This window comes from Ambystoma mexicanum, chromosome 6p, assembly GCF_040938575.1.
Source record: "Ambystoma mexicanum isolate Mex_15411 chromosome 6p, UKY_AmexF1_1, whole genome shotgun sequence".
Lineage (NCBI taxonomy): Eukaryota > Metazoa > Chordata > Amphibia > Caudata > Ambystomatidae > Ambystoma > Ambystoma mexicanum.
Window position 1 is genome coordinate 1,477,240,939 of NC_090935.1, and position 14,348 is coordinate 1,477,255,286.

Consider the following 14,348-nt stretch of genomic DNA (forward strand, 5'->3'; position numbering starts at 1 on the left):
GAAGCAAATAGCATTGAAATCGGGAGGCAAAGGCAATCCGTTAAGCAGTCCGGGTCGGCAACTTGCAGGAAGCAAATAGCGTTGAAATCGTGAGGCGATGGAAATACACTAATGAGTCCAGGTGAGAACAGGGATCAGGGAGGGCGACGAAGAGGTAGGTCTGAAGCGGGAATAGGTAGTGGGAACAAGGCAAGGAAGAGGAAGGGGAAAATGGTGGGTAAGGAGATGGCAAGGAATAAGTCTCTTACTAGACTTTCACACCGGCAATAATCACAAAGTAGGCAACATGACAGCAAAAACAAAACATAGTTTGCAACTAATCAGAAGCAATGAGTGTCGGGAGAGGAAGAGTTTTATGAAGTTACGGTCACATGATCGTAACGTGCGTCTGACGTCGGATGCATCAGCGTCTCGCACTTAATTTCCATGGCATCCTCCACCGGGAAGAGAAAGAGATGTACTTTTTTTATTGGCCGGGGTCTGCAAGATGTTCCTTTCTCCCTAAAAGGGGTTTTATGTGTTGGCATCTGTGAGCGCGTGTGTGTACTTCATACCCTGGAACGTCCATACTGTCTCTGACAATACGGAGACGGAATCGACCTCCCTTAATATCTGACACAGGGGAAACAGTGGTGACCCCACTATTGACTCTGATGCACATTTTAGAAGATGGTTGGAGACCTGTATCCAGAATATATGGTTTCTTGGTGGACAGACCCAACCCCAGGAGCTTGGTAATAAAGGCACGCCGGGAGGTGGATCTTGGGGAAGACATAGAAGAGAAGGAATGGGAACGCATATTGAGTTTCCCTAGAGAGGTGTCTAGAAACCCATGCTTTAAATTAATTCAGCTGAATGTTCTGTACTGCACCTGCATGACACCTAGTAAGGTAGCCAGATTCAATAATCATACACAATCAACATGTCCTTGGTGCGGCAATATGGGGGCACACATGTTTTGCGGTTGTGCGAAAGTACAGGATTTTTGGGCAGGAATAGAACAGGCTTGTAGGAGGGCTGGGATTTCTAGGTACGCCTGGAATCCGAAAGAATGCTTGCTGGGTGCATATCCAAGAAACAGCAAGATTAAGCGTGTTATAAAATTCATGGACATGGCGTGCATACTAGCTAAAAGGTGCATGGCATGGAAGTCAGCAAGGGGCCCGCAATAGATACGCTGGCACAAGGAGTTTGAGTCCTGGGCGGAGGCAGAAACCAAAGTATGGGGTGGTACCGTAAACGGTTTGGAGGCGATTACTACTGCTACCTATGAGTCCAGGAAAGCGCTGGTTTGGGATATGTTCCTCCCATCGGATGATAAGCCCCTGTGAAGGCCAAGAAGCACCATGCAGTGAAATAGCACACTACTTGTAAGAAGGTGATGGCCAAGTGTGATATCTACCAGCTGATAAAATGTAGATGCTGTTATATGAGCCGTACCCCACTGAGGGAGAACACTGATTATAATGCGTCTCTGCACATCTGTCCTGAACAAAAGAGTTGTATATGTGTTACCCAGCTTAGTACGTGAAGAAAGTTTTATTGTTTTTGTTATGTTAAATTGTCTTGATGACCTGCAAGTATCGTACATGCAAGCACATCAAATCGGAAATAATGGAAGAATTGGAAAATGTAACACTGTATGTGTATAAATGCCAATAAAAAGACGTTCAAATAAATTAATACTCTCTTGGGATGGGTCAGGTTTGGCCAGTACACATATATTGGTCATGGGGGAATTCAACTTACAGATTGAACCGTTGATTGACCTAGTGGGCATCTGGAAGGACCAGGATGAGGCCTAGGACATGCCACCATTAATTACAGATACACCCAAAAGGACTCATATTTTGTGGCCAATAGGGATTGGAAAAGGGTCATTGACTTTCAAGTTTTAGATATCTATGATAGTGACCATAGGCCATTAGCTATTAGCTTTCTTATTTGGAACTCCTATTGCCCAGACTCTGAGGCCACTCCCTGTAATTAAAAATTGAACATCGTTGGACATGCATGTAAGGCTGTTAAATGGGCCAACGTGCTGGAATGAGATACCAAGCCAGACCTGTATGAGCCTATTTTGCCTAATTTAGATATAATTCATATGGGAAGGATCACATATCAGGAGATCCTATATGAATTTGAAAAAATGACTTTTGTGGTTCTCTCTTTGTTATCCTCTCCTACAAATTAGTCAAAAAGCATGCATTAGTAAAACCAGAATGGTTTGATGATGACTGTAGGCTAGAGAGCCTGGCAGCTGGCCCAGCCGTGGACAAGCTGGTCTTGCGATCCATAGATCACAGTACACGAGTATTATTAAATCAAAGAAAGATCCTTATCTTAGCTGTTAATGGATTTATCTTGCGAATGTGCATGACAGTGGAGATAGCCGCATCTTTTGGAAACTAGTCTCGGGCGATGATCTTAATGGGGGCCAGGACTTTTAGTGTAGTATCACTGCAGAGGCCTGGCATAATCATTTTGCCAGTCTAGACGAACGGGGTGAGGACCATGGAGTACTAGAGTCTATTTGTGACCACCTTGTCCAACTAACTGAGAGGCTTACAATTGAATTAGACAAGGCTGTGAAATGTATTAAATTAAAGACGGGGGTAAAGCATCAGACCAAGGCCAGCTTCCAATTGACATCTGTGTCTGGGCACCTATTTTGGTGGAGACTCTTCATGGCCTGCCTCAAAATGAACAGGGTTCCGGAGACGCGCCAATGTGTCAAAATCCTGCCAATTTTTAAAAAGAAGGGGGGAGACGAATCGGCTAACTTGTATTCAGTGTTTATGGTCAAACAGACATTTACACTATACAATTACACATTTTACGTTTACATCATTACACATTTTACAGTTACATTGTTTCATTTCATCATTGCAATACACATAATTACACTTTAAAATCAATCATCCAGTAAGGAAAAAGGATAAAAGAATAAAAAGGGAGATGTTAAGAATCATCAATGAGGCAAACATTCAATCAATTACATCAACGAGGCATACATTTATAAAAAGAAAGGAACCTGTTATGAATACTAATCATCCAGCAGTCAGTTGTTTTTTCACCGTATGCCATGTATGGTAAGCAGCCGCCATGGCCACTAAAGATTTTGCTCCATATATGGAGGCCCAAAACTGATCAGTTGTGTAGTTGGAGTACTTAGAATAACCTCTCTCATAGTGGGTTTCCAGAACGCTACACTGAGTAAGTATATGCCTACTTGTTTCCACAGTTAATTTGCATAGACGGCAAAGGCGGTTAGATCTTACCACTCCAAACCATGCCCCTGTATTTTCAAAGACCTGTAGGGTTTCGAGCCTCAAGGAGGTAATAAAGTTAACCAACCTAGGTGCATAGCACTTTAGCAAGTAATCACAGGATTAATTATTTTTCATGCTCTGTCTTGAGTACATATTATATTTCCTTTTACTTGCCAAGTAATCATTTGCCATGGTACGGTCATGATCCCGGGACGTCCTTTCAAAGTCCAGGGCATACACCTTGCCTAACGTGGTTGGTAAGCCCTTCATCCCAATCATTGTGTAATGTTGTAATACACTTGTTTCCATGTTTGCAAACCAAACGCTACGTTCACAATGTAGGTCATGGCACTTAATTATATATTATTATATTTGCAGGTTTGTTCCTTTCACTAAAGTGTATGGTTCCCCACCACTTACTAGCAGCCATCCGCCAACGTACCTCCAAAGATGGTACCCCCAGTTCAAGTCGCATGGCTTCCACTGGCACTGATCCAGGCAAACGCATCATTGAACTCAATATTTTTGCCTCCAATTTTGGAAGCCAAGAGACCAAGCGCATCGGAAGCTCCTCCAATGCATACAAGATCCCTGGCACTACCGCCGTTCTGTGTGCACTAAGTTTGGCCTCCCTGGAGCAGCCCCCTGTCTATCGATCACGTTTCTTAAGGAAAGCCATTTGGTCCAGGCTGAGGAACTAACCTCTCTCGCGTGGTGTGCATACTTAGATATCTATCGGTATCGACTTGCTCTAATACCTCTCCATCCAGTCGCCAGGCAAACCTCTTGCCCCAACACACTACTTTGCCTATTGGCATGACCTTGGTCTTACCAATATTTATCTATAGAGCATTTGAGTCTGTGTACTTTAGAAGAGCATCTAATGAGAGCTGTGAGCCTATGGGGGTACAGAGAAATATCACAGTGTCATCAGCGTATGTGACACTGGATACCTTAGACCCCCAAAGACAGTGCACTGATTCCAGATATGAGCCAAAATCTGCCTCATATAGATTGTATAATAGTGGTGCAAGTACACAACCTTGCTTGAGGCCAGTTTTAGTTAGTATAGGTCTTGTAAAACAGCCATCCTTTGCTAATCTGACCCTTACTGAAGTGTCCTCATGCATTAGTCTGGTAACGTACGTTTAACCCCCACCATGCCAGTTTATCCCACAGTCTACCCCTGTCTACTGTTTCGAAGTCTGCGGAATAGTCCACGTAACAAACATAGCAATTATGAGATAGGACTAATTGTACTTGAGCTTCCACTCCTTTTGGTCTGCTGGATAAAAATACACAATTTTAAACTTTCTTTTTTTGTTCCAATAAAAACGTGCTGAGGAACAAGAAAAGAAAGTTTCAAATTGTGTTTTTTTATCCAGCTGACCAAAAGGAGTGAAAGCGCAAGTACAATTGGTCCTATCTCAAATTGCTACATTTTCAGATTCCTGTACAGTCTCAGGTTGAGAACCATCTGCTTGCAGCATATCACAGTACTTAAATTTAACTGCAAAAACCAAGAAGAAGCACCACAAGCTGCCAAGGCTGAAACTCACTTAACAAACATAGAGTTTTGCAGTGTGTCTGATATCAGAGTAAGAAGTATCCAGATTGCGTGTTTAGTGCTATACCCCTTCCTGAATCCCATCTGCATTCCGCACCATATATATGTGGTTTGTACTTACCCATGTAGAAAGTAACTCCAAAAGCAGACGTGAGAAAATCTTGGCGCTAGAATCCTGCATGGCAAGAAGCCGATAATTATCAGGATCTTTCCAGGAGCCTCTGTTGTCAATGTCGACTCCAGCCATGTGGATGGGCACACACCAGTCTCACAGACGTGAAGAAACAGAGTACATAGTAACTCTGCCCAATAATCAGGATCATTTTTAGACCATGTTACATAATCCATCTGGGCCTACGGCTCTTGATGACTTAGACCTTACGATTGGCGAGTTAATGTCTGCTCCTTGACATACTTCCAGAACCCTGAATCCAATTTAAAGCCCTCCAGTGTACTTTACTTGTTTTCAGTTTCTCTCCAGAGGTTTTTGTTTATATGTTTTACCCAGGTAGATTCCGAAATCCCACACAACATATGGTCAGATTTAGCAGTGCCAAAGTTACGCAAGAGAAACCAACATTTCTTAGTATCATTTGTTTGGATGATTCTGCCAATCAGGCGCCAGTTACGGGTATTCTTGTTGTATTTATGAGCACGTAACCAGCTCCTATAAACAGTGCTTGCCTCCACTTGTCTCTGCATTTCTCACTATAAGTTAGATGCAGATTTTTTATATTTTTTCAAATGGTATTTTTATGGGATCTCTTCCTACTGGCTATCTCTCAATCAAACAGATACCCTGAGTTACTGTGTACATTAGGACTTTTAACACATTTCCTTACCCCTAGTTTATACCGATCCATGTTTCAGTACCCAGTCATGCCTTCCAAGTAATATCTCTTGGTTGTGTGTGTTTATTTTCAGATTTGAGTTAAACTGGCTATTATTAAAAGCTGTCAAACATAGCGTATTTCCCTGGTGATTTACGGAGGGATTTACATACAGTCCCTCTTTGTGCTGTTTATTTGTTGTTTATAATAGCACGCCTAGTACAGCATGGTCACTTAGTTCTAACGTACTAACTTTCAACTGGGAAAGATACTTTTTGATGACAGTATTTAGAAATGCAAAATCAATACAGCTTTTATAAATGCCATTTGTCCATGTAACCACATCGGGCCTCATTACGACCCAGGCGTTAAGGGTTAACGCCGTCGTTAACCCTTAACGCCTATTCTGATTTTAACGGCTGCTCTTAGCAGCCGTTAAAATCCATGGCGCTAACCTGCCATGATGCTAATTACGCCACCGTAATTTATGGTGGCGTAATTAGCGCCTTCCCCACTCCCATTATGCCCTATGGGCCAAAAATGGGAATGGGGAAGGGAAAATGGGAAATGGGGATTTACCGCCCCACTCACCTTGGAATGGGGCGGGAAATCCGCCATCCACCATGGTGTAAACGTAGTTTACACCATGGTGGTAAAGTTGGCGCAATTAGCGCCTGGGTCGTAATGACCCCTCAAGGCCCTTAACTGAGACACTCTTCCTTGCTTAAGCCCCTTTACACTGACCCAATTACCAACCATTCTCTTTTTCGCATTGCCCCCGATTTCCAAGGTTTCCTCTCTATCAGGATAAACAACAGAATTACCCAGATTGCCTGGTTCCCAATATTCCTTGTTAAGGACAAATGGATGAAAAGCAGTGAGTTCAAACCCCAAATCCCTGAAGGCCTGTACACGTTGATATATGCGTTTTGCTACAATTGGTGAATACAAGGAAACTATGACCCAATTTGTCGCACTAAAATATTTAGGCAATTTGAGTGTTATTATATCCTGCTTGATATCGAGCGTAGATCAGAAATAGCATGCACACGTTTCAAAAGCCATTTTCTGTTAAAGAAGGGGCTACTAGGTTTTGGGGAAATTTCAACCCGTTTTATATGACGTATGTCAGCACTTTTGGGCAGTTCATAATAGTTATCAGGAACCATCCTGGGTCCCTAGTCAATTGTACCAAGGAACATCCTGTACACAAGTGGCTGTTAAGATCAGCTGGCATTAGTACTATGGTAGCGGCATTAGCATTTTGTAAACGAACGGATGATCTGCAGACTGTCTATCGGACAGTTACATGTATCCATAGAGGGAGCAGTGAGAGTATAAGGCAAACAAAGTGGGTCATTAATAATTGCTATGGGGGCTACGAGTTTTCTCTCCTCCCAGTATCTTATAAATACAGTAGGTTTCTTAAGAATTACTGTATTCATTATTAATTAATTTAATGTTTTAAACATTTTTATATTTTATGTGTCTCTTGAAAATGATTGTATCATTTTCAAGAGACACATAAAATATAAAATTGTTTAAAACATTAAATTTGTTGTTTTTATTTTTATTGTTTTGCACCTTTCGTGGCTTAGTGCCGAATAAAAGTAAATGAATAAATGAAGCCACAATTGTGCCATTTTGAGACAAAAGATGACTCATAATTGAGGGTTTAGATATTTTTGAAATCACAAAAGTCACTTCAAAGACATTTTGGGAAAGTCGGATATTTCAAGACTTCAACGTTCATTTTTTTTTTGCTGTACTTACATTTTGAATAAAAATATTCATTTCTGAATACAAATTCAAAAGTAAAATTGTCTTTTCTGGATATTTTGGGAGTTAACATTGGGTACTGAGAATAAATGTGACTCAGGCGCACTGCCAAAAGATAACTACATTCATTTTTAAATAGTATTTACTCTGGGGCAGACACAAGATTAGCAGTTAGAGGCAAGCAACGAGACCACCAGACTATTAGGGTTTTCGCCCTGAGAATAAGTGAATTCCTGCAATTCAGAAACCTTTTTTCTGCTTAGAATATCAGTTGGCCACAAATTATAGGTTGCATATTCCACATGGGTTCACATATTTCTATATTCACTAACAAAAAACGTTGTTAAAGGGACGTTATGGTTAAGTTGCACTTCTAAAAAACCTGTGAAATTCAATGGAAAAACGTTGTTACAGGAACGTTATGGTTACAGGTAAAACCGAAAAACCCAAGAAATTTGCCAATTATGGTATGGTACGCAACCATAACTCGCACTACCACTGTGCACTGCAAGGACTAACACCCATGACATCAAGGATGACATCACAAATGTCATGGATGACAATAATGTCATCTAGTTCGATCGTCACCAAAGTCTCACACAAAGAAACCAAAAGCAATCACTTCAGTGTAGGTGCTCCATACATGTACAAACCCACATCATACATTGTACACAACTCCCATCGGACGCACTTTTTCATTGACTGTCAAGTAATGTATGTGGCATTCACCCACAGAGCATATGCTGTCGCTCATACAACACACAGCCATAACCTCAGCCTCTGCAGTAAGGTGAACAAATATATGGTATAGCACATTCTGGCCAATATTTTGCAGGTGTGCACGCGCGAGAGTAGGGGAATAAATATCAACCAAGGTAGCGGATGTCCTTTGTACTAGTGGCTTTTAAAGAAAGCCGTTTTATTTTTTAAACAACTTCCACAGTAACAACTCCTTTTTCAGGCTTTTATAATGGTTTTTATTTGTTGCTCTGTGCCTTACATTCTTACAATAGCGTCTTCAGTGCAGCCTGTAGATTGGAAAACCAAATGTCATTGCCACTGTGCAACAATGAAATGCCATTTCCATTGAGAAAGTGCACATATCGATTACCAATGTTCGCATTCTTACAGGAGTACATCCCAGCTGCACACAAAAAGTTGCACATACTTCTGTTGATAAGACGCCTTCCCACCTCTGGCTGCCGACAGCATTCATTGGAATAGTTATATACAGGACTTAGTGGTATACATGAGAAAAGCACCTTTGCGGTGGCAAAAATGCGCTTCACTTCTTCAGTTGATGGTACACACTTGCACAAGCTATTGAACCCAAAAGCACTGCTCCATAATGCACTATCACTACGTCCACAGTACCTAAAGTGGCCACTTGTCGAAGTTCTTCAACCAAATGGTGGAACCTACGGACAGGGACAGCGTACCACAAAGTCTCCACTTCGTCCAAATTGAAATTGCCATTAAGGCCTCTTTCCACGGCATACTGGAGCAGATCGAGCACAAAGCGATCACCCACTATGAAAAGTTTCAGTTTCGCCATCTCTGTCTGCCTCACTACACACAGGATGAAAGAAAATATGGCCGCCTTTTCCTGTGACGCACACTCTAACCACCTCATTGGTCAATTCCAACAATCGCATTTTCATTGGCCAGCATGGTCAAAATCACAGAATATAGCATGTGCGCCTCGCAAAGTACCGTTAGAGCCGCACCCGAACAATTCATAAACAGTCCTTCTTCCCTTTTCACTATCCTCTTCCCACCATGCCCTTATCTGCGTCCCTGTCGTCGACGCTCCTTCACACACTTGTATATAGTAGCAATACAAACAGCAGAAAGTACCATAGCACATCATATGATATGATACACAGACTGCGTGCATAACAGGATCATTGCTGCCACGTAGGTTTTACACTTAACAATATGATCTTCGCATTCTAATACATGCACTACAGATGTCGGAAATGTGATCCCTCAAAAGCAGCAGGGAATGTATAGTAGCTACGTTACGCAAGTGCGTGCAGTACATGCATACAAACATGACGCATGCCCCTTAACTTGCTCACTTTCACCATAGCTTCCTACATTTGTCTCTACAAACAAACCTTCTCTCACAGTGTTTGTGTACACACCACAACCAGTAAGCACATTGCCCAATTGCTTTGCCTCCTCAGTGCCAACGATTTGGCTGCCATTATAAAAACAACTGGATGTGCCGCGTCGATTCCTGACAGTACCGCGCATTGCGCAGCATTACCGTGCTAGACACTAGAGGTGGGAAGGGGTTGTTCAGAAAGTGTTTGGGGGGGAAGAAATTAAGGGGTGGGGATTGTGTATTTAGGATTTTGTTTTCTTATTTTTCTGCCTTTTGCTCACTGTCTGTTTGCTTCTCCTCCTGAAACGTTTGTCCACTGAAGATGAACGGTTATTTTACATTTCTACAGTATTCTTTGCAAGGCTTCATGCACAGTGGCAAACACAACAGCATTGTCAATGGATGTCAAAAAATGCCATTTCCCTGTAACCACTGGAACTCTTGCTGGTTATTAATGCTGTCATAGTCTGTGCAGAACATCCCAACACTGGAAATAAAGTTGCACATGCATCTGTTTATCCAACGTCGCTCAACCTCTAGCTGTGGACCACTGACACCGGCATGCTCCCATTTTCGTCTTGGTGTTAACGATGAGAAAATCCCCTTTGCTGTAGGAAATATCTACATCACAGCTGTCAACAACCTCCTTAAATAAATGAGCAAAAATAAACACAACATTTTCCCCAAATGTAGTCCTCCAAAATGCACGACAACCACATCCACAGTACCAACAGAGGCCACATATTTGCAAAGAAGATCCATGCAGCAGAAACCCCACTCATAAACTGTGACCCAACAAGCCTGCACTCGAAGCCTCTTTCCATGGCCTAACTGCAGATCGTGCACAAAGCTATCAACAACTACAAGCACTCACCGTCGCTCCATCTCCACTGACCTCAGTACATCTACCTTTCAGTAAATAAGTCACTGCCCCTTCAGTTAAACCACACCCTGCAATCCTCATTGGAAAATCCCCACAATTGCATTTGCTAAGGCTCCATGCTCATAAAGCCATGATGTGGCACGTGCACTTTCCCAGCTACAGCTAGGGCCACGCCCCAGTAAAGCACACACAATACTTCTTCCCTTTGCACGCGGTTTTTCCAAAAAAGCCATGATGTAGCACATGCGCTTTCCCAGCTACAACTAAGGCCACACCCCAGTGAAGCACACACAATACTTCTTCCCTTTGCACTCAATTTCTCCAACAGTCCCTTACTGGCGCCTATTCACAACTATGCAATTTTCAAAAACGCCTACACCAGCCACATACTGAAACTCTGCATAGCACACAACCACTTCTGTACACAACTCCATATGTCCCCTTTAACACTCTGAGAACACGTTCCCTTTGCTTCCAAGCCCCTCCACCATAACCATTTCCTACACAATGCCCTATTTCACAATCCACACCAATCTGCCAGCGCACCCAAGACACCCTTCACCATGCAAACAACACTGCACCCTTGCGCATGCATACGACCACGCGGGCAGCTAAAATAGTACACAAATGTAACATACATAGCAGCACTTCAACCCAACTCTCTCACTCCATAAAGCACCCATGGACGAAAACAGGTCGCACTTACCATGATCCACAAACATACCATAGCCTCGCTCACCCCTACCCAGTACCATTCACAAAGTAGTGTTTAACTAGCAACCTAACCACAACATTGTGACAACATTGGCCCTACCTCAACAATTCTGCACAGATCATAGTAAAGAACCCAAATAAACTGCACTTCAACCACACCCTGTGCCATACTGCCAGTATGCACACACTGCACCAAGTGGGCAGACTGCGTGACTTTTCATTGCACCATCTCCAATCACACATCCAAAACTTTACCATATTCTACCATCCACCTCACCTGCGGAACCAAATGTACTGTCCTGCCAGCTCATTTCTACTGCTCTATGTCATCTGCAACGTACTGCACAACAATTCTTTACAGGTCATCACCGTCTACCAGAGGTAGAGTCAACATTGCATTAGTGGCGTGGATTTTCCGAAGTCCAACACTCTTCAATCCTTGGCCCACAGCCTACCACCTTTGGCCATACACCCAATAGGCTAGCCCTTCAACACAGGCACGGCAACTCCATAGTGACAGTATGCAAACCCAGCACCCTTTGCCCACACTGCATCACTTTTCAAAGCACCGTGTCCAAGTACACATCAAAAAGTTTACCATGTAGTAACAGTGCCCTCACCAGCAAAACCACACAAGCAGTCATGGCAGCTCACTTCTGCTGTATTGCGTCTGAAATGTGCTCCACACCCATTCCTTACAGGTAACAACATTCTGCCTGCTGCAGCCACTAAAAAGCCTTACTACCGTGTGTGTCCTAAAGTCCTAGCCTCTTCAGTGCATTTCCTACGCCCTTCAGCCATGCAACCAACAGTCTACACGTTCAAGACTGTCTCTGCTACGTAATACCATCATCCATTTCATCCACTTCGCCTATCCACATATACAGCAGTATCACCAGCACTACTACCCAACCTGTGCACTGCCATATACCTATAGAGCTACAATTTGCACCACTTACCATAATGTAGAAAGAAAACACTCTCTCCTGCACCCCTGTGCACTTTCATTCACATACTGTAGCCGTCCCCACTTCCATTCCTAAACTATAGTGCAACAGCCAAAGTACCCACAATCGGTTCACAACACTAGCCTACTGCAATCAATTCGCACACACCGCACTGTGAAAGCACCACCCTGCACCGGATATACGTCTACACTTGCGTTAGTGCGGCGGGTACGGTAAAAGGCTATACACTTCACTCCATACCCCACTGTCTACGTCCATACTCCATGCAGCCAATATTGTAATCCTTCCACTTACCCAATGCAAGTTCCTTAACCCATGCATACCACCATGTGCCCAACTACCACATTCCATCAGCATAGCACACCCACCTGTGCTACCTCCCAACCTATGCCATTGACGAAATGTTCCCATTCTAAAACATACATACCTGCCACTACTCTCCACTGAAGTAGGTGTCCGCAAACAAATGGCGGCACAATGTATGTGGCCGTTGCGGCACCTGCCTCCAATCACTGCACAAAGTACTCGCCTGTGTAGGTACTCGCCAGTTCAGACTATATGCGCGGCCACTACAGGCACACCTCCGTCTTCTTCCACATACACACATATTTCACATTACCCACTTTTCACTCCCCCACCCATTCTGTAATGTCCATTTTCCAGACCCTTCCGCCGCTGCACTGTCCTCTGATGCACCATGGCGGTGTTTCCCAAATACTTTGATGCAAAGCACGCTTCCCTCCAGCCAGCCACCGGCTGCGTCCAACGTTCGCCGACATCACGACGTCCACAGGCCAATTACACTGCGGTCCAGGGAGCGAACAGGGAAATGGGTCCGCAGAGCGGGCCGTGTAATAACTGGTGGTGGCACTCAGTGGTAGCTACCTCCCGCCCCCTTGACCAGTCACCCTGCTCTGCCTTCTGTCCTACCCAGTACTTCAAGTCTGGGTCTGCACCTGTGTAGTCATCTGTCAGCCTTCCACTTACTCAGAGCCCTGCTGCCCTGACTGCACTTCCCCTCGTGCCCCTTCCTTGCACTTCTCCCCAGGCCCTATCCCATGCACTTCTCATTGCACTTGTACGATCTGAATGTCTAAAGGCCTAGTAAGATCGTTTGTCTTGTCTTCCCTCTTTCTCCCCTCCTTGTCTTGTGGACCTAGAAAGACTTGTGTAACGTCACGTTATAGATACCATATCATATCATATCATAAAGTAGGGAGGCAGAAATATTTTCCCTGAATAATGTGAGCGAGCAAGCAAAGCATGCATCCCTGAAGCCAACAAGAGGATTTGGGAGGGTTTTCAACCATGGTGTAGTTTTACAAAAATTGAATGAATTGGTCAATTTTATGGCTAATTCTCTTTGATAAATTGAATAGAAAGCCTAAAAATGTGCAGTCGGTTCCGATGAGGGATACAATATGTAATCAGATACTTGAGATGCTGGGTCACTCACATGTGGTACACATGTGGCTGCAGCTAATTATATACAGATCTATCATAACATGTTGTGCATGAAAGAAACCGAAGCTGCACAGTAGAGAAATATATATTTGTGCTTCATCACTGGCACAGTGCTTGACACAGTTTTCCACTCCGGCATTTTAAAACATGTCCATCAAAAACCATATGCAAGTAGAGACTACACCATTTTTAGTTTGGGCTATTAGGTGTCACGAGCAACACCTTTAAGCCAAAACTATTGCATTGGAGTAGAGATAGGGAGAAATGGCGTATGAGGAGAAACGCAAAGCTTGTAGGTATTGTTGGTCATTTGCCCACCCATTGACTGCCCATGGCCCTGCTAATCCCTATGGCCAATCCCACCAAGTTCTTGCCCCTCCCCGCCCAAAACACCTCCTCATGGGAACTCTTTGAGATCGCTTTAATCAAGTCTTACGATCAAACTTTGCACTCAAAGTGCCTGCCAGTGTTTGTTCAAAGTGTCTTCTGAGACTTAACGACTTGTTAACATGCTACTGGTGTAATAAAAATGTCTTATAAGGCTTGCCTCCAGCCACTTGATTTATAAGCACCCTGTGTGTTCTTCACTGAGGTCCTGTTAAAAACAAGCCCTGGCAAAGCCAACATATTTGGTGTATGCATACGTTTTAAGCTTTTGCCAGTCACTGCTATTAGATGCGAAGGTACTCGCACCATTTTGCACCTGCTACTATGAATGGGTAGTTAATACCACTACAGCTGTGCCTGCCAAGTGCGTTTCT

The 14,348-nt window shown here is 43.5% G+C and overlaps 1 protein-coding gene across 1 annotated transcript in view; it reads left to right on the forward strand.

Annotated features, from left to right (window-relative positions):
• Positions 1-14,348, forward strand: part of LOC138511068 (uncharacterized) — a 3,073,423-nt gene that overhangs the window by 1,377,412 nt on the left and 1,681,663 nt on the right. The window lies entirely within an intron of this gene.